Raw genomic sequence first — 18,618 nt, 5'->3', positions numbered from 1 at the left:
CACTTGCTTTTTCCTGTCTTTTTGATAATAGCTATTCTAACAGGTGTGAGGTTATATCTCATTGTGGTTTTTACCTGCATTTACCTGATGATTAGAGAAGTTGAGCATCTTTGCATGTGTCTTCGCCATCTTCATGTCTTCTTTGGAGAAATGTCTATTCAGGTCTTCTGCCCACTTTTAAATTGGATTATTATTATTTTTTTATGTTGAATTGTATAAGTTCTTTATATATTTTGGCTATTACTACCTTATCAGATATATCATTTGCAAATATCTAACCCCATTCTGTAGGTTGCCTTTTTGTTTTGTTGATGTTTTCCTTCACTGTGCAAAATCTTTTTGGTCTAATGTAGCCCCATTTGTTTATTTTTTATTTTGTTGCTCTTGCCTGAGGAGACACATCCAAAAATAAATTTATAAGATCAGTAACAAAGAGTTTACTGCTTATGTTTTCATCTAGGAATTTTATGGTTTCAGGTCTTCCACTTAAGTCTTTAATCCATTCCGAGTTTATTTTTGTATATGGTGTAAGAAAGTGGTCTAGTTTTATTTTTTTGCATGTAGCTGTCTAGTTTTTCTAACAGCATTTTCCCTATTGTGTATTATTGCTTACTTTGTTGTAAATTTAATTGATTATATAAGTGTGAGTTTATTTCTGGGCTCTCTATTCTGTTCTATTGATTGATGTGTGTTTTTATGCCAGTACTTTACTATTTTTATTACTTTGGCTTTGTAGTATAGTTTGAAATCGGAGCGTGAGGTCTCCAACTTCAATTTTATTTATTTCTCCTCTGGTCTTTATTTTTTTCTTTCTTCTACTAACTGATGTAAGTTAGATTGTTTGAGATTTTTTTTATTTCTTAAGGTAGGCCTGTATTGCTATAAACTTCCCCCTATGAATGGCTTTTGCTATATCCATAGATTTTGTAATGTTTCCATTTTCATTTGTCTTAAGGTATTTTTTGATTTTCTCTTTGACTTCTTCACTGACCCATTGGTTATTTAGTAGCATGTCACGCAGTCTCTGTGTTTTTTCTAGTTATTTTCTTATAATTGATTTCTAGTTTCATACTATTGTTGTTAGAAAAGATGCTTGATATGATTTCAGTCTTCTTAAATTTATGGAGACTTGTTTTGTGACCTAACATGTGATGCATCTTGGAGAATGTTTATGTGCACTGGAAAAGAATGTGTATTCTACTGTTTTGGGATGGAGTATTCTATACATATCTAATAAGTCTACCTTGTCTGTCACTTAAGGCCAATGTTTCCTTGTTGAGTTTGATGGTCTATCTATTATATAAGTGGGTATTTAGGTCCCCTGCTATTTTTGTATTACTTGCAATCTCTTCCTTTGTGTCTATTTGCTGTGTGTATTTATTTAAGTAAGTGTGCCCATGTTAGGTGCATAGATGTGTACGAGTGTTATAGCCTCTTGTTGGATTGATTCCTTTATCATTATGCCATACCCTGGTCTCTTGTTAGTCTTTGTTTTAAAGTCTATTTTGTCTAAGTATTGCTACCGCAGATTTCTTTTCATTTCCATTTGCATGGAATATCTTTTTTTCTTTCCTCCACTTTCAGTCTGTGTCTTTAGATTTGAAGTGAGTCTTTCTTAGGCACCATATGTGTGGCTCTTATATTTTTATCCATTCAGCCACTCTGTGTATTTTAAATGAAACAGCCCATTTACATTTAAAGTAATTATTGATACATATGTATTTGTTGCCATTTTATTTTCATACTAAGTTTATAACAGGTTGGTCTGCGACCTTTATTATATGTTTTGCCTTTACTAGTGAGGTTTTTTTTCTTTTATATATTTTCTTATTTTTAGTTTTGGCCTTTTTTTTATTCTTAAAGAATTCCTTTTAGCATTTCTTGTAATGCCCGTTTAATGCTGATGAACTATTAGCTTTTGCTTGTCTGGGAAACTATCTTTCAATTTTGAATGCTAACCTTGCTGGGTAGAGTATTCTTGATAGTAGGATTTTTCTTTTCATCATGCTGAATATATTGTGTCACTCCTTTCTGGCCTGCAAAGTTTCTGCTTAAAAATCAACTGGTAACATAATGGGGATTTCCTGTGTACATAACTAGTTGTTTTTCTCTTGCTGCTTTTAAGATTCTCTCTTTATCTTTTGATATTTTAATTATGATATGTCTTGGTGTGGGTCTCTTTGGGTTCATCTTGCTTGGAACTCTCTCTGCTTCCTAGATTTGAATTTCTGTTTCTTTCTCCAGGTCAGGAAAGTTTTCAGCCATTATTTCTTCAAATAGGTTTTCTGTCCCTTCCTCTCTCTCTTCTCCTGCTGGGACCCCTATGATGTAAATGTTAGTATGCTTGATGTTGTCCTAGAAGTCTGTTATGCTATTCTTATTCTTTTTAATTCTTTTTTTTTCTTTTTGTTTCACTCTTCCAATTTGGTGGTTTCCACTATCCTGTCTTTCTGATCATTGCTGATCCATTGTCATATGATCTGCTGTTAATTCTCTCTAGGGTATTTTTCATTTCATTTGTTATATTCTTCAGTTCTGATTGGTTCTTTTTTACATTTTTTATCTCTTTGTTGAAGTTCTCATTGAGTTGATCCACTTTTCTCCAGAATTTGATGAGCATCTTTTTGACTATTACTTTGAACTCTTTATCTAGTAGGCAGCCTACCTCCGTTTCATTTAGTTCTTTTTCTGGGGTTTTGTCTTGTTTTTGTTTTTGTTTTTGTTTTTTTTTTTTTTGGTTTCATTTTTCTTATTTGTTTCTATGTATTAGGTAGATTAGCTATGTCCTCTGGTCTTGAAAAAGTGTCCTTATATAGAAGGTGTTCTGTGGGGCCCAGTGGTGCAATCCCCTCTGGTCACCAGAACCATGTACTCCAGAGATGTTCCCTGTGTAGGTTAGTATGGCCTCTTGTTGTGGTTGGACTACAGCTCCTATGGACACACTGGCGGATGAGGCTGGTCCCTGGCCCAACTGGCCGTGAGGCCTGGCCACAACTGTTGTGGGTACTTGGGTATGCAGGAGGGGCCTCTGGTGTGGCTGGCTTCGAGGTCCAGCCTAAAATGTTACAGACACACTGCTGTGTGCTAATACTAACTGAAGCCACCCACCAGGTATGGCATGGTAGGAGCCTCTTTGGAGGGATGCCAGCTAGGACAGGTCCTCAGGGAAATGCCAGGATAGGGTGAATAGCATTAGCAAGATTAATGGAGAGTATTGGAAATGGCACCTGCCAGCATCAGACCAAATAGGTGGAAGAAAAGGAAACAAACAAAAAAGGCACCCTCCAGCCCTTCTGTCTCTGGAGAAAGTTCCAACAGACCCCTGTACCTCCAGCACATACCCTAAAATTAGTCAGTGTATCACCTTCACATTTGACCTGGCAGCTTTTCAAACTGCTGCCTTTGTGCTGGTTTCCTACAGCCCCTTGGCTCTTCCAGACATAAGCCCTGTGGGTCTTCAAAGCCATTTGTTATAGGGCTCCTCTTCTCAGTGCAGGTTCCCCAGGCTGGGGCTTGGATACCTTGTTCTTCAGGAGGGAATTCCATGGTTGTGATATCCCTTCCACTTGTAGGTCATCACTCAGGGAATGGGGAGTAGGGTGGGTCCTGACTCGATGGAGTCTCTGCCCCTTCTACCTGTCTTCATGTGCTTTTCTTTATATCCTTAGTTGTAGAATATCATTCTGCTAGTCTTCAGGTCGTTCTCGGAGATAGCTGTTCTATATGTAGTTGTAGTTTTGGTGTCAACAAGAGCAAGCAAGCTCAGGATCTTCCTACTCAGCCATCCTGAACCCAAAGTCAGAAGCCTTGCTCTTGAATGACAATATAGCTTGTCAGTAAAATGTTTCTTGCAGCTAGTGAACAGTCCCCACAACAAAAGTGTCTCTGGATCGCTGTGGCACTCACAGTGGATCTTAACAGTATTGAAAATTTTTGCTAACATAACAATGGCATCTTATTACTTTCTTAATTTACATTTCTTTAATTCTTTTTATTAACTTAAAAGCAATTTGTGCTTTTATTCCTGTTTGAACTGTTTGTCAATGTTCTTTGCTTTTATTGTTGTTCTTTTTTAAGCAGCTTTATTGAGATATAATTGATATACAAAGAATTGTACATATTTAATGTGTACAATTTGATGAGTTTGGATATATCCAAACACCTATGGTACCATCACCACAATTAAAATAGTAGACATATCCAGTGCCTCCAGAGTTTCCTTGTGCCTCTGTGTGTGTGTTAAGAACACTTAACATGAGATTTATCTTTTTAAATTTTAAAGTGCACAATACATTATTAACTATAGGCACTATGTTGTACAGCAGATCTCTAGAATTGTGCATCTAGCCTAACTGAAACTTTAAACCCATCATATAACAACTCCCCATGACCCCTGCCTCCAGCTGCTGGCAACCTCTATTGTTTGACTGCTTTAGATGCCTCATATAAGTGGAGTCATGCAAAATTTGTCTTTCTGTGTTTGGCTTATTTCACTAAGCATAATGTTCTTTATGTTCATCCATGTTGTCAATAATGGCAGGATTTCCTTCTTTTCTAAGGCAGAATTCTATTCCATTGTATGTATATACCATTTTTTTTAATCCATTCATCTGTTGATGGACACTTGGGCTGTTTTCATATCTTGGCTATTATGAATAGTGCTGCAGTGAACATGGTAGTGCAGATATCTCTTCAAGATCTTGATTTCAGTTCTTTTGGATATATACCCAGAATTGGAATTACTGAATCATGTGGTGTTCTTTGTCTTTTATTCATGAATTTTAAGAGCTGTATTTGGACTGAGAGATTAACTCATTATCTACCAGTCTGTCATTTGTCTTTTGATTATGTTGTGTTTTACTCTCCAGAGATTTATAATTTATAGATAGCTAAATTAATCTGTTTTCTTAAATGGCTTCTAGGTTTCATGACTTGCTTGGGAAGGGTTTCTCTGTTCTAAAGTTAGCTTCTTCCAAATTTTATTTTATCATTCTATGACTTATGATTTCACATTTCCATTGACAACTTTGATCCACCTGGAATTTGCTTGATGAAGAAATGAGGTAGGATTCTTGTTTTTCTAGATGGCCACCCTATTGTGCCAATATCATTAATTGAATAATACATATTTTCTCCACTTATTTGAAATCCAGCCTTTATCATATGTTAAATATTTCTGTGTATTTGAGACTGTTTCTTAACTCTGTTCTGTTCCATTCAGCTACATGTTTATGCTTCAGAAACAATTAGCTTTCTACCTATTTGTTTATCTTTATAGAATGTTTTAATATCTGAAAGTTCCATGTCATCTCATTACTTTTTAAAAAAATCTTTTACTGGTTATTTTTGCAATTTTTATATATAAACCTTAAAATTGGCTTCTGTAGGTCTAAAGAAATATTGATTTGGAGATAGGAAGGGGGAGGATACATTAAATTTTATTAATAACTTTGGTATAGAGTTGATATCTTATTAACTTGGTATCTTCCTATTTAAGAAGAGTATTTTTGCTCCATTTATTTAATCTTTGATGTTCCTCAGTATCATTTAAATATTTTCTTCATATAAATCTTGCACTTTTATTGTTAAGTTTATTCAAAAAGTTTAAGTTTACTCAAAAGCATGTTATCATTTTGCTATTATTTTAAATGGTTCTTTTCTTTTACGTGTTTTAGCTGGTTGTTTTATATAGGAAAGGTATAAAATGTTATTTTGTATCCAGACAAAATTTATTGTCTTTGGTTTGTAATAGTTGTTCAGCAGATTCTCTTGGGTATTAGTCATGCTGTTGTATTATATATATGCAAATGATTTTTTATTCATCTCTTCCAATTTTTATACCTATTATTTCATTTTCATCTCTAAATGTATCAACCTGTTATTATAGCACAATGTTAGCTAATCCTAACCAATAAGTCTAAGAGTAGACATCCTTGTTTAATGTCCTTAGAGTTTCAGCATTAAATGTGATCTGGACTTTGAAAGCTTTTGGTTTTTTATGATTTTATATCTAACCACCCAACTGGACTCCTCTGTTCTAATATCTCTCTATCTATCTACCCGTCTTCCCTCTCTTTTACTGAATCTCAAAGTGTTCATTAAGTAATTATATTACCTATAAATAATGATTATTTTTTCTTCTTTCTAGTATTCAGATTTCTTAAATCTTTCTCTTTTAATACATTGCTCAGCATGTTAAATACAATGTCGAACAGTAGGATGGTGGAGGAGGTTCTGTAAAAGAAGTGATTCTAATGTCTCAATTTAAAGCATGATTGTACTGTAGGTTCCTTGGCTATCAATAATAATTTTCACATTGGTTTTTTTCTTTGTTATTCTCTTAATGTAGTGATATTCATAAATAAGTTTCCTAATTTTTTTTTGGAAGTCTTGTATTCCTGGGATAAGCCTTGTGTGGTCATGAGAGATTCAGTTCATCAATATTATTTTGATGATTTATATCTATATTCATCTGAGCCTCACTGCTTTCTGGTGACGTGGCCTTAGGCAAGTTACTTAATCGCTCTGTGCCTCAGTTTCTCCTCTGTAGAACAGGGTTAATAGTAAGAGATCTTGCCTCCCAGTGTTGGGGTGAGGTATATAACCTTTAGAACAGTCCGCGATACATGGTAAACACTCAATAAATATAAGTTATCATTATCATTGTCATCGTAGCTATATTATGATTGTAAATATTTCATTATTATTACTGATCTCTTGTTTTTGGGGGGCGTGTGTATGTATGTAGGTGCACACTGTCTTTGTTTTGATACCCATGTTATGCTAGCTTTTTAGAATGAGTCGGGAAACTTTCCATGTCTTATTATACTCTCCAATAATTCAAAAAGTATTGGAATGATCTATTTCTTGAAGGTTGTCTGAGCTTCGTGAAGGTCTTTGATTAAACTTCCGATTCTTCTGTCGTTCCTATGTCTATTCAAGCTTTCTACTCGAGGCCAAGTTTTAGCATTTATATTTTCCAGGATATCATCACTTTCCGATCTCCTTTGTATTAGTGGTTATGGCTTCTATTTCTTCATCAGATTTTAACCCTCCTACCATCACCTTCACTCCTGTCTCACCCTTACACACACGCATTCACACACATATGCACACAGACACACACAGAAGACAGTTCATTTCTGTCTTTGTGGATATTTGACAAGAAAACTTGAGGTCACAGTAGAATAGACTTGTGCAGTGATTCCTGTGGATATAACTGGGACCAATAAGTAAAAATAAGATTCTGTCTCTGTTTAGGTAAAATATACATATGATTATGCTTTTGTTCAAATCTTTCGAGAAGCAGTCACCAAGATGAGATTAAACAAGTGAAGATTTTATTAAAGGAATTCCTGTGTGAGGGGGTGTAAGGAAGGTAAGGTGAGGAGCCCCAGGCAAGTCTGACCCTGAGTGCAAGAGAGAGGAAGGGGAGATTGGGTGGAAGCCTCTTACTTTTCCAGCAATTTAAGGAAGCTTCCTCTGAGCCTTGGGAGTCCTCTAGTTCTGTGCCTGCCTTCTGGGCCGAGTTCGGTTGGTTGTTGGCTGGGGGCAGTCTGGGGATGCCTGGCTCCAGCAACAGCTGGGCCCTTGTTAGTTCTCACCTTGCTACTGGAGGTCCGTAGTGTAGCTGGCACTCAACTGACTGCCACAGAGTAAAAGCTTCCTAACAATACGTACTTTCTACCAGTGGAAAGAATAACTTTGTAAGGTAGTGACTTCTTACTAGAGATGTTTAGGCAGAAGGGTGTTGAGTGCAGAGGTGGGGCTATGGGTTATGTTTGAGGGAGAGTCTCAACTTTCAAGCACCATTTCTGTTCTCTTCCCCCTCATCCCCAATTTTTTCATTTTTCTTTTTCTTCTCCTTTCCTTCCTCTATTCCCTACTCCAAAATAATGTTAACATTAACAGCTAATATAGATATAGTGCTTGTTGTGCCACAGGTACTATTCTAAGTACTTTTGATGTATTAACTCAATTATTTCTTAAATCAAGCTTCTGAGAGTTGATGAGAAAATGGGAGCATGGAAAAGTTAATTAATTTGCCCAGAGTCCCAGAGCTAACAGGCAGCAGAGGTGGGATTTGAGCCACTGCGGTCTGACCCTACTATCTGAATTTGGTCATCGTGCTGCCTTGCCTGTCGATAGGGAGCAGGTTGGGGTCCGATCTCCTTCTTAGGAGACTGCCTGCACCCACTCACCTACTTCTTCTTGCCAGAAACTTGGTAAGTTTAGTGGGTGAAAACTGGCAATCATGGGCTGCTGCCTCTGGGCTGCAGACATGTTTCACATGACCCACAGAGTATTTTAACATATATTTTTTATTTTTATCACAAAAATGTATTTACTCAAAATGTCAAACAATACTAAAAATGTTCATGAGAAATAGCAGTTTCCTGAGACTGGCTCTATTCCCTGGATTCTGGTCACCAGAGGTAGCTATACTCAACTTTTGGGCCTCTTTTCATTCTTTCTTACTTCCATACATCTCAATAATAAATACTGCATTTCTTGTTCTATCTATTTTAGGTATTATCTATTGATTTCCAACCATGAAGTGTTTTTTTTTCTCCCAACCAAATCAAAAATAATGTTATTAATTTTGGTGTCTCTGAAGCAAAAAAAAGAAAGGAGGCAGAAAGGGAGGAAGGAAGGAAGAAAGGAAGGAAGGAAGGAAGGAAGGAAGGTAGGAAAGAAGGAAAGAAGGAAGGAAGGAAGGAAGGAAGGAGGGAAGGTAGGAAGGACAGATGCATCCTTCCCACATTGCAGGCCCAGATGCAGGTCAAGGGGCTGCCCTTGCAGGCAGCGCAGGCCTGGGGGCCAAGTCAGTGCTGACCACTAGCTTGAAGCAGGATTAGCCCATGGGTTTGTCTCTTTCTTAAGGCCTGGCTGGGAGGCTGCCTGTCTCATTTTGATGGGATGAGAGATCAGGGGTCAAGATTGGAGGTCTAGATCACTCAGTTCTGTCAAAGAAAATTAGGCTGCTTACTGTATTTGGAGCTCTGCAGGACACTTTTATTGGGACATATTCTAACATTAATTGGGGAGTCTGTGTAAGTTTAAAAAATTCTCACTTTCTTCATGTGTGATAGCCAAAGCCACTCAGTTCTGTGGTCCAGCAGAGAGGGCCAGAGGATGGGGTCCAAGTTAACTGAATCCCGGGCTGAGATCCAGAGGGCGCCAGACCACTCAGCATGGATGCTCCAGGAGGGGCTGGGCAGCTGGACTTGCATTCTCCTCAGCAGGGGCAGGCCACTCTCCTGGGGCCCCAGGCGGTGTCCCATGCTCAGGAGCACTGCTGTCCAAGTAAGGAATGTCCTAGATTGCTCTGAGCGATTGAATTATTTCATTTTGTGTCCGCTATCTGGGACATGTTTGTATGCCCTTTCCATGCCAGCTTAAAGCCTGGGCATTTGAAGATGTGGCAGGGTGGAAAAGCTCAGTTTGGCCTATGAGTGAATTGGCTGAACATTCTATATTGAGTTCAGTCTACATCTGCAGGAAGGCATCCTCTTCGTGTGTGTGTGTGTGTCTGTGTGTGTGTATGTGCACATACGTGGGGGGGGGTGGGCGGCGTGCCTTTACATTTTAGGTCTGTCCCTTATTTACTGCCAAGTACTGGGACCTCTGCTTCTGCTGGAGACAGTCACCTTGGTTGTTCACACCTCTCATTCCCATTCGTATTCCCATGTCATTAGGGTTAAAAGAAAAGAGTACTTGAGGGTCTTGGTGCCATTGTTAACAGTTCACCATGGAAAGTTTTTAAGAAACTTCATCTGAAGATTTCAGCTGTCTTCTCTCTACCCCTTCCTCAGTTTTTCCTCTTTCAAAGGGTCTTACTTGTTTGTCTACCATTTTGTTTTGAGTTCTAAGTTCTTCTTCACTCCTGGGGATAGCGCTAGCTCCTTCTTCCACTCAGCCTAATCCCTCTGGCTGGACCAGATCCCTTGCACAACAAAGAGGGCAGGGAAAGTGTCCAGACAGCTGCCACAATAACCCCAAGTCACAAAAGCCACTGGAACAAAGGGCTATGCTGACTGTCACTCTATTGGCCTCTTTCTGTCAAAGAAAATTAGGCTGCTTACTGTATTTGGAGCTCTGTAGGACATTTTTATTGGGACATATTCTAACATTAGTTGGGGAGTCTGTGTAAGTTTAAAAAATGCTCACTTTCTTCAGAGACAAGAAAAACAAGGTGAGGTTTACATGGAAGGTCAAATAATATAAAAAGTACAACACTGATGTTTGTCTTTCTTTAGAGTTCCAGGTATGTCTGAGGTAGTCTGATACAAGCGTTACCAGCATTGTAATTAAGCGGCTACACTTCCTGGAAGGAAGGCTTTATGTCTCCTGCAACCTCACCACTCTTTCTAACAGGCTTAGCGCAAGTTTGTCTAGCATCCTCTCGATAGGACTGAGGCTGGGAAATAGAACTGCACATTTTCATGCAGTGGTGATACTAGGTAAAGGTGCGACCTGGGTTCATCAACGTCTCGCTTATTCCCACTGACCCTGCCACAGGGCCAGCAGGAGCGTCCATGTGTCTGAAGAGTCTCAGACATTCTAGAGCTTCAGGGCTCAGGACGGTCCTCTTTATTCGTAACACAGGCTCACCTCACCTACTGTGACTTTGTGCTTCGTCCACAGCATAGCACGCCCTTTCTGAACTCTCCTGCACATCTTCCCCTGAAGTGGCGACACCTACAAAACATATTGCTCTGCTCCTGATTTTACTTATTTTACCTATCTGTGTCCTTTCCCATTATAAAACCGTTAAGATGGGGAAAGGGACCAGTTGCTAGTGTGCCCAGGAGTGGGGCCCACACAGAATCTCCTTTTCACTTGGTAGAGCTCCACCTGAGTTCCGGTTTCTCCTGTGCATTTATTTGCTCACAAGCACGTGACCATTCTGCATTCTCCCGGTCCTTCTCTTAGACGCTTCTCCCAGTGCTTCTCTGCTAGTCCCTGATACAACATATTATCTTTCTATGGAGACTTACTAATCAATGTCCTTTCAATATAGAACGATTCACTCTTAGCTAACAAGTTACTTATATATGGTTGAGGTCATTCTGCATTTCTTCTCTTTTTTACCAGACCAGAAAGACCCTAAGTTCTTTACATCTCTGCTAAAGTTTGATGGTGGGGGTCATGATTTTTCTCAAAGGGTTTTCCCAAGCTGTTATTCACATATGTCTTTGAGTTTCTCTTCATATTGGAGGGATATTAGCGAGAATGTGCCATAATCTGTTGATTTAACTTCTGTCTCCTATATTGCTCTGGACGAGGCACATTGGTACAAAAACCTTCTGTTTCTTCCCTTTGACACCATCTGTTATACTGTATGGCATGGGGTTGTGCACCTTCATTGTGCAGTTGGTAAGTTTTTGACACGTGTGCACAATTTTTGTCTACTTATGTTAGGTCTTATGGGAGAGAGAGTTTGTAATACAGCCTCACTCTTATGTCTTTACCCTGAAATTCCTACACATTTTTAATGTTTAAAATGATCTAAGTTATCTTTTTTTTATAGATTCTCCCATTGTTTTTATGCTTAACAAAATCTTGCCAAATCCAAGAGCAGATTACAGAGTCACCTACATATTCTTTTAGTTTTCTGTGTGTGTGTGTGTGTGTGTGTGTGTGTGTGTGTGGTTGCATACTCAATCTAACTGACAAATTCTTCGGAATTTATTGTAATGGTTTCAAATAAGGTTTTAATTTAAATAAGTAAACACACAAATGAAATAAAACCTTTAACTACCAGCCCCAGCATCACTTATGAGGAGAAGTTCTTTCCGTCCTCCTCCTTCCTTCCTCCCCTCATTCCCCTCTCCTTTCCTTATTTCCTTTCTTCCTTCTTTCCCTTTTAAAAATTTCTTTATTTGTATATAATTTTATACACAAACATAATTTTAATAATTGCATAAATGTGATTATATTATATACAGGTTTTTTTTCCCTGCCTTCCTCTCTTTCCTTTTCTTATCTCTTCTCTCCATACTATTTACCTTCGCCTACATCACACACACCCCACCCTAATCCCGAGCATGTGTATATAAAAATATACATATATATACATATGCATATTCATATACATTCACATAACAGTTACAATTTTAAAATTAATATTTAACTTCAGGCACAGATCTAAGGCTAGAGGAATAACTGATTTTGATTATTGTCCAGAAGAAGAAAAACAGGTAATTGGTTTTTGTTTTCCTCGTAGCGTTCTCAGAAGTCCATGTAAATTCTAATAAGGCAAACCAAAGTTAACTGGATTATTTGATTTAAGTTAAGTTTATTATATAGTCAAGCCCATTTATTTGCCCTATTTTTTTTTATAGAAGGAACATTTTGTGTAACCAGCAGGTTTTATAAGGCTTTTGTATGCATTTTCTCATTACTTCCTTGTGTCATCTTTTGGGTCTCTAATCGATTTTTTTATCTGTTAAAGATGGAGGTATATTCTAATGTTTTCACCATTAAATATTTCTGTTAATGTTGGAGAGCACAGGCTAATTCACATGCTACGTGAGTAAGCATTAGCGTAAGACCTAATACCAATTTGCACAAAGACAGTAAAAGTTAAGACTTGTACCTAAATAAAGAATAAGGCACAAAATACTGAGCCTTGAGATAAAGAAAAAGGCTATATACTCTTAAGAGAGATCTTATGAAAATGATTTTTTTTCTTTAGTTAGAAAACTAATCCTTAATTTATCTTTTTGTCTTGGACCATTTCAGTAGCTTCTTTTTGGTCTCCTACTACCTCTTTTCTTTCCAATCCATTCACTGTAGCCAGAGTGATCTTTTTAAAACACATATTTGATCAAGTTGTTCTGTTGCTGAAGACCCTGCATACCTACCTCATGCACTTAGAATAAAATTGAAAATCCTTAAAGTGAATTACAAATCCTGGCATAATCTGACCTCTGCCTATCTCTTAAGCTTCATCAGATCCTATTCTCTTCCATCTTGAAACATTATGTTCCCACTACCCCTGTCCTTCATTTAATTCCTTGATTGGGAGAAGGTCCATCCTGCCTCAGGGACCTCACACATGTTGTTCATGTCGTGCCGTCCTTCATCTCTACTTTCATTTTTTTCCCATCTTATCTTCCCTGCTTCACGTCTCAGCTTAAGTGTCACTTCCCCAGTAACCCGATTTCTCAATCTAAATTAGATCTGTGTTCATTTGGGTTCTCTGAGAAGAAGACTCCAAGATGGGATTAAACATACAGGATTTAATTAGATGAACCACCTGTGAGAAAAAGTCGGGAGGGATCTGGCAAAGGTGGGAGTGGCTGTCATACTGCCATGCAAGTCTGACACCGAGTGAAGGAGAAAGAAGTGCTGAGTGGAGACCTCCAAGCCTGCAGTTTCAGGAAGGTTTGGCAAGGCCACTGAGAGTCTTCAGGCCAAAGTCAGCCATCAAAGGAGTCTCTGCCTTTCAAGATTAGGCCTGCCCTAGTTAGGCCTGACTTATGAGGAAGTGTGGCCTTTACACAAATGTCATTAATTTCAGAACTGGGCAGTGGGATCCTTGATCACTTATGCTTTCTGTAGTTGGAGGACTGTTGATAAATATCTACCACCACATATTCAGTGTTCATGATCACCACAGGATTCCCAGGACATAGTCTCTCATAGCACCCTGTGCTTTTTCTTTATTAATACTTGTCACATCTGCAATTGTGTATTCATCTGCAAAACTTTCACCAGGGCAGCTATTGGTTTCTTCTTTTTCATCACTGTATCCCAGGATTCAGAAGAGTCAACCCATAGCAGGTGCTCAATTAAGATCTGTCAAATCCCTGTTATCCTAATTTCAAATGTTTATAAGTCGAAGTGCCTCCAGTATATAAACGTACATACCTTCTATGATACAATTTTCTATTATATCTTTATACCTGGACTGACATATCTAAGGATCAGAACCTATTAACAAGAAGAGGACCTCAAAGTGTGAGCATGGGGATGAGATTTTTGTTAGCTTCTGGAGAAAGCTCTGATGATAAGATTACTTGAATGAATGAATGAATGAATGAATGAATAGCAGACTTTGTCACACTTGGTCAACGGTGTGTTCCCTGCACCTAAATCAGTGCCTATTGTACAGTAGGAGATCAATAAAAGTTTATTCAGTGATCGAAGGGGGGAATTAAAGGCAGGGGATGTGGGTGGAGGAGAGAACCTTTTGTCTGAAGGTGCATATAATTTTTATTTTACTCTCAAATAGAAGAGTGCTCGTGTGTTTGCAAAGCACTACAAATTAGCCAATAGGGCATGTGTCTTCCAGCAACTTGTCCTCTAGTCATTTTGATGTTAACAAAGATATCTGTGTCGTAGGGAAATGATGTGAGGTCCTGTGATCTCTCTGGACCTCAGCTTCTGCATTTGTAAAATGAGAACTTTGGAGTGGGTATTATGAAGATGGCTTTTAGCACGTACATGCTATGATTCAATTCATAACCACAAGAACAAGTTGTACCTCAGGCCATTGGCAATTCTTACAAATACATAGGTATATAGATTATATCTAGTTCTGAGTAGTTTTAGAATTTAAGTTACATAAGCTATGAAATGCTTTTTTGAGTTTCATTTCTCTTCTAAGTAAGTAGGCCTTTTAGTCATAAATTAGGACTAGGAGGATTCACAAAGTACAAATCTATTCTTACAAGGAATCAAAGGGAGCTTTTCCATATGGGCGAAGGAAGGTACACAGTAGAAACCTCATGCTTTGGAATGGTGAATTGTATAAAAGTCGCTGTGACCAGCTTTTATGGGTAGAGCAGAGAAAGGGAAATCAGGAATTATGGATGCCACAGAGAGGAAAATGCCCAAACTTGTCAGTTCCCCAGGCTTCTTTCTTTACTCTAGTACTTGGTACTTCTCCATCAGCTGGATGGTCCATGTTTCCATTTATAATCAGTTGTATAAGCAATATTAAAGAAAAATTACTAAAGACAAATCATTTGTGGTTCTACTTGCAAAAGTTAATTGTTGTTAATTTTTCTTTGTTTTCATGGTTCATAACCTTTTTTACTTATTTTCTCACACACGGTTGATATGATAGTCATCCATGGTGAAGTATGTAGTAGACTGCCCCTGCCTTTGGGTTTGTGTGATGTTCTCCTCACGATTAGCCTGGGATTATGGATTTTTAGAAAGAATTCCACAGAGATGAGGTGTCCTTCTTATCACATCATCTCAGGGTGTGCATGACATCACAATGGTGTTAGCCTTCATCACTCGGTTAAGGCAGCAGCTGCCAGGTTTCTCCACTGCAAAATTACTGTTTTTCCAAGTAATTAAATCAAATTTGATTATGCATATTTTTTTATAGAAATGTTTCCATTTTGTCTAAGTTTTAAAATTGATTATCATAAAGGTATTTATAATGTATATTTTTAAAAATGTGTGCTACGTCTGAAATTACGTCTCCTCTTCAAATATTTGATTATTCTTGCCAGTTTGTTAGTTTTCTTTGTCATTTCAAAGAACCAACTTTTGTTTTAAATTTTCTTTTCTATCATGTCTTTACTTCATTAATTTATATTTTTATCTTTAGCATATCTTTTTTCTTTCTTTGGGTTAGTTCTATTATTTTTTCTAATATATTATATGCTCTGCTCTTTAACTTTTAGCTTTTATTCATTTCTAATATAAGCATTTAAAGCTGTGAAGTTTACCTCTAGATGCTGATTGACCTATATCCCACAAAATGTAGCATATATTTTATCATTGAGTCTTAATTTTTAAAAAGTCCCTTAAGAGCTGTTTTTTTTTTGACTTATGAATATTTGGAAGAGAATTTTATAATTTCTAAACATATAGTGTTTAAAATTCACCTTGTTTTTGTTGATTTAAAACTTAATTATGTGCAGCAGAGAATTTAGTCTGTATCATAAACATTCTTTGAAATGGGTGGTCTTGCTTAATGACCTGATATAGGGTCAATTTTCTTATATATCGGAAGTGCCAGAAAAAAAAATACAGTATTTTCTTTTTAAATTTAGTTGAAGATATCTAATTTTTAAAGGTGTGGTTAAATCACCTTCATTTACTGCAATTGCTGATATGCAAGGTTTTATTTTTTCCATCAACTATGTCACTGCTTTTATTTTTGCTTGATTTTGTTTCATTGATCAACACTTTTTTTCCATTATTTTTCTCTAGTGATTTTCTAGAACAATGGTTCTCAAACTTTTTGTTCTCAGAATCCCTTTTAAGGACTTTCCTTTTGAAGTCTCTAAAAACCTTATATTTGTGTGGGTTATATAAATATATATATGCTTACCATATTAGAAATTAAAGATGAAAAGTTAAATATATATTTATGAGTCACCTAAAGTAATAATTGTAAACCTATTGCATATCAACATAACATTTTAAAAATGAAAAGTAACTAAAATTTCAAAACCAAAAGAATTTAGTGAGAAGTGTGATATTGCTTTACATTTTGCAATCCTCTTTAATGTCTGACTTAATAGATGACTGCTGGATTCTCATATGAGCTTCATTCAGTCTGTTACAAAATATTATTCTGATTGAAATATGTGGAAAAAAATTCTTCCATTGATAGTTGGAAAAGGAAAATATATTTTCATAACCATTTCAAATAATCATAGATATTCTTTGATACTGCAACAAAATTCAACAAGTGTAGTTTCTTAAAGGTTAGTTTTTTTAAAAGTTAGTTTTAAAGTAAAACTGAAATTATACAATGATTTATACATATTGTCTACTTTGTCACACAGAATATTAAAAAGATGTGAACCCAGATATGCTAAAGATTTTGAGGTTAATAAAATAAATATTTTATACTGCTTCTTCAAGGACATTCTCAAGTGAAAATAGCACTTTTTGTTTTGTTTTGTTTTTATTGTGAGCGTGCGTTGATAAGAATACAATGACTCAAGGACAACTTGATGTCAATACCTTGATTTATATCATCAGGAACAGAAACTTTTATACACTATTAGTTTTGTAAAACCAGTGTAAATGTCAACATAGTGAGTAAGGCAAATAATGTCCTACTATTATTATGAAAATAGTTTTAACTTCACAGACCTCTGAAAATATCTACGAGACCATATTATGAGAAATGTTGCCTTAAAATTTCTATATCCTATCTTTATCCTAGTAATTATTACCACTAAATTTTTAATAAACATTTAAACATATTTCTAACAATATAAAAAATTAATCATTATTCATTATTCTTCCTTCATACAAAACAAAATCTTCAGTATACTTTTTAAGCAACTGCTCTCCTATCACCCTTCGGATATTTCATTCTAGTTTGGTATTATCTTTAAGAATCCTTTCTGAGTGACATAAATTTTATTTTCACAATCAGAAATTAGTTACAATTAATTTAATGTTTTACTGGTTTATTTGATTCTCTGATTGCTGTATCACTTCCTTCCCTACCCACGTCTTTTTTCGCTTTGAACTGGGGAATAATTCTTTCCAAAGGGATATATGTGTAGAATAGTTTTCGAATCCTTTCGTGACCAAACACGTCCTTATTTTGCCATCACACTAGTTGATCTTTTGCTGTGTTCAGAATTCCACATTCAAATCTCTTTTCTTGTCTTACAGCATTTAGAGACGCAGATGAGAAATTTACTGGAGGACTGTTGAAAGTTACATTTTATTAAGTGAGGCAATCCTGACTGTTGAAAGTTACTGAGACGCAGATGAGAAATTTACTGGAGGACTGTTGAAAGTTACTTTTTTTATTAGGTGAGGCAACCCTGACTATTGAAAGTTACTTTTTTTTTTTAGGTGAGACAACCCTTGGTTGACCTCACACATTGCAAGGACATTGTTAGCTTACAATCCCTTTTTTTAATTTTTATTTTTAAAAGTTTTTTACGCCTACAGCACCTGGTCTTCCTAGGTGGTCTCCCATCCAAGTACTAACCAGGCCCGACCCACTTAGTTCTTTTTCAAGTTTTTTTTTTTTTGTAGCATTTTCTATTTAATCTTTAACATAGAAATTTTGCAGGATATGGCTTGATGTGTGTGCGTGTGCGTTTTTTTTGTTTTTTGTTTTTTGTTTTTTTTAATGATCTTTTCAGCACGTTGGAGCCTTTCATTCACAGAACAAGTTTTTCTTCTGCTGGAGGACATTTTCTTCTATTATTTCTTTTATTATTTATTTTTCCCTTTCATCTTTTCCTTACTTTCTTCTATAAATCTTGTTAGTCGAACATTATACTTCCAAATCTGTTCTGCATGCTTTTTAACTTTGTCTCTTAATTTCTTTTTTTTTCTCTAAAAACTGGGAAAATTCCTTGCTTATATTTCCCAGGTCAATTTTTTTGGTCTTCTTAATTTAATCCTTATACAAAATTTTATTTTTCTTGCAAAAATTATGTATCTTGTTTTGTGATTATTTCTTTTTCATAGTAACCCAAACTTGCTTTGTAGATATAATACCTTTTTAACATTATTTTCTGTATAAAACATTAATTATTTTCCTCATCAATAAGCTGTTTTGATCATCTTGGGGCTCCTCTTCCATTCATGTTAGGTTTCCTTAAATATCTAGAGATTCTTAGTTCTTCTATTAAAAAAGCTTGATCACTTTTCAGCTGGCAGAGT

General features: G+C 36.4%; 1 protein-coding gene across 1 annotated transcript in view; it reads left to right on the top strand.

Annotated features, from left to right (window-relative positions):
- Window positions 1-14,850: 14,850 nt before the first annotated feature.
- GRHL2 (grainyhead like transcription factor 2) overlaps window positions 14,851-18,618 on the top strand; it is a 120,658-nt gene continuing 116,890 nt past the window's right edge. Inside the window, exon 1 of the mRNA XM_006916641.1 lies at window positions 14,851-14,855. The gene's annotated coding sequence lies outside the window, so the exon portion shown is untranslated. The remainder of the gene's footprint in view (window positions 14,856-18,618) is intronic.

This window comes from Pteropus alecto, unplaced genomic scaffold (assembly GCF_000325575.1).
Source record: "Pteropus alecto unplaced genomic scaffold, ASM32557v1 scaffold164, whole genome shotgun sequence".
Taxonomy (NCBI): domain Eukaryota; kingdom Metazoa; phylum Chordata; class Mammalia; order Chiroptera; family Pteropodidae; genus Pteropus; species Pteropus alecto.
This window is presented reverse-complemented; position numbering and strand designations above follow the sequence as displayed.